Genomic DNA, 2,967 nt, shown 5'->3' on the forward strand with positions numbered 1-2,967 from the left:
GCCGGTATTTTTGGTAAACTGGTTGAAGAGGCCTGAACAGCTCAGCCCCTGGTCAACCTCAGCCAACCCAGATGTTCCCCTTGCGCGTTTCGAACGCCGGTGAATCATGAAAAATTGGAAGGTGGGATAGGTCGAGTGCAAATGCGTCCTCACTGCCGCCACCACCACCACAGGCTTCACTACAAGAAATGTGCCATCTTTTGACATTTGATATATGTCATAATATATGAAAAATAAGTCACAGATCCCCATTTATGACACCAAGTTGACGAAAACTGAAATGTCAAAAGATGAGCGTCTTTAATGACAACTTGTGACATCTAAGTGCTCATGTCATAATATTGTGACATTGTTTTTAGACGTCACAAGCGTTTTTGACTTCTGCTTTTATGTCATAGGTTCTTAGGCATTGTCACATAGGATGACTCATTGATTTGGCTCGATACATACCATCATGTACCCCATGCACACATCAAACAATCCACATTAACATATATAGGTCCAACAATATATTTCATTCATGACCAAATCAACAGGTTCACAAGTCATTCATCAGTATATTTATTACATTCATCACAAAGCCAAACTGATAGTTCACCAAGTGACCTTAGTCACAAAGTTATCATAGACAAAATAAACAAATGGAAATCAAAGATCCCTATCTCACAAGTGACCTTAATCACCAAACTAATAGTTCAACAGGTGCTGGCAGCTAGGTTTTCTTGGTGTCATGAGCATGAGTGAATACCTTAGGTTGCTGAAATTTCTCAATGTCCTGAGAAAACACGTCAGAAACAAACATTACTTGTTAAAACAAATGAAAAAATCAAAAAGGAACTTTACATATGTAAGCCGGAAGAAATCAAACGACAGTTACAATAATCTATCCATATATGATCGCACTACACCAACATCATGCATTGTTTGAGCAACACTCTAGACTATATCAATTATGTGCACAACTTGTCTGTGTAAGTAAGTTGCCAGCTAAAACACTACTGTTGCAAATTTGTTACAGTTCTCTGTTTATAAATTCAACTAAGCTAGCACTAGTATATTGCTTGTGCTAACGCTATGGTGACATCTGGGTAACATATATTAAACAATCAATGTATTGTTCAAGTAACTTTCAATGCAAGTGCATATTTTCAATGGCGCCATATAAAACGCCACAAACTCATGAAATACATAAGGAAAATGAAAAATCAATGTATTATTTGTAACTACCATGTGGCAAAAAAATATGCTTTAGACATGAACCAATCACACGGAAACAGACCTTTCCTCATTTGTAATATTTTCTTGATCATCACATGGACCGGCAAGTGCCTAGGAATCTTGAATCTTTGATAGCAGGCATTCTGATCTATGTATTTTTGCCTGAACCTGAACATTTGAAGACAAATTATGGAACAAAGTAGTGACAACTAAAGGCAGAAAAAGAATTGGTTTGCAAACATGGTGCGGCATGCCAAATTAAGGAAAATGAACTGGCTTTAGGAATTTAGAACTAATGCCAAGACGACACATAATTTGTGCCTGACATAGTCCACATTAAACTACCAGAAATACACCGTAGGAGCTTCTCAGTGGGGGATATTTTTTTGTGTAGATGTAGCAAAGAAAAAGTCGGTGAATTAGTAGGAGCTTCTGATTACGATAAAACTGAAAAGTCTTCTTATTGCAGCACCCATTGTTCACAATGTTCTTATAGAGGATAACCTGAATTTGACTTATTAGTTTTCTAAGAGACTTATACCGGTATAATTTTCTACTGTATTTTCACAGGAATAATTCTGTATTATGTTGTTACTTCTATTTTGCATGAGCTATATCAGTCATTTACCATGAGCATTATCCTTTTATGCAGCAGCACATATGAAGCTTGTTATGCACTATCAGTTAATTACCTCGAGTAATATCAGTAGATGAAGCTTGTTATGTAGTATCAGTCATTACTTACATTGAGCAGTATCTGTAGATTGTTATGGAGATGGAACAATCAATGACTGGACTAAGGATCAAATTGAGGATTCAACTCTTTTTTTTTACATGAACTTTTTGCTGATGTACAAGAAGGAAGTTAATTTTTTTATCAACAATTTTCTCTGTGTTGAAATATTTATTGATTGGGCCTCACTTTCCTTGGCTACAGAGACCGGCTGCAGAAATGTGTATCCTGACTATGAAGATTCAGTATCCCACATACTTCTACAGAACTGAAATATGATCAGTCGTTACTTACCATGAGCAGTATCTGTAGATTTTTTTATCGGCAATAACTGAGTACTACCAAATGGCTTGTAGATATGTGTTCACCAGTTACCATTATGAATTTTACAGGATGATATCTTTGACCAATGTAGATTTGGCATTTCTAGTTTGCACATCAGGTGCCCATATATTAGCTATCCATTTGTGCACTGTCATGCACGTGGGAATTTCCTCAAGGTACTGAAATTTAATTTTCATCTACACAATTAGGAAACTTTCTAGAAACTAGAGTATAGGGTAATGTTAGTCTGTTTCTATTTTTTAAAATAAATTAAGTGACACAAGACCTTTAACTATATGCGACAACACACCATGCATCTAACAATATCCATACCATTTACTCTACATACGGCAACTAGGAACCCAAAAAAAAAAAATCTGACAACACACCATTTGCTCTATATCTACCATCTGCTGTACCAAACCATCTTCTAAACTAATCATGAAAGCAAAACTTTGTATGCATTGTCATTTTACGTTCCAAGATTTTGTGGTCCAAATCCGGAGAGCCACCACCATGCGGAGACCCCGCCACACCAGATCCACCACCCATAGATCCGTCGCACAGCCTGCAAGAGAGGGAACAACAAACCTGCTACTGCAGCCGGTGCCACCGCGTCCTGGAATTCGCCGCCATGTCGTGGATCTGGCCGGAGGAGTAGACGGGTGGCCGACTCGCCGTGCATCTGACTG

The 2,967-nt window shown here is 37.8% G+C and overlaps 1 long non-coding RNA gene across 1 annotated transcript; it reads right to left on the reverse strand.

Moving 5' to 3' along the window:
• LOC110435359 lies at positions 506-2,967 on the reverse strand. Its single transcript, XR_002453012.1, has 3 exons — positions 2,867-2,967; positions 1,280-1,386; positions 506-775 (listed from the first exon to the last, which is right to left on the reverse strand). It is a non-coding gene; the product is annotated as an uncharacterized LOC110435359 (long non-coding RNA).

The sequence above is a fragment of the Sorghum bicolor genome, chromosome 5 (assembly GCF_000003195.3).
Source record: "Sorghum bicolor cultivar BTx623 chromosome 5, Sorghum_bicolor_NCBIv3, whole genome shotgun sequence".
Classification (NCBI taxonomy): domain Eukaryota; kingdom Viridiplantae; phylum Streptophyta; class Magnoliopsida; order Poales; family Poaceae; genus Sorghum; species Sorghum bicolor.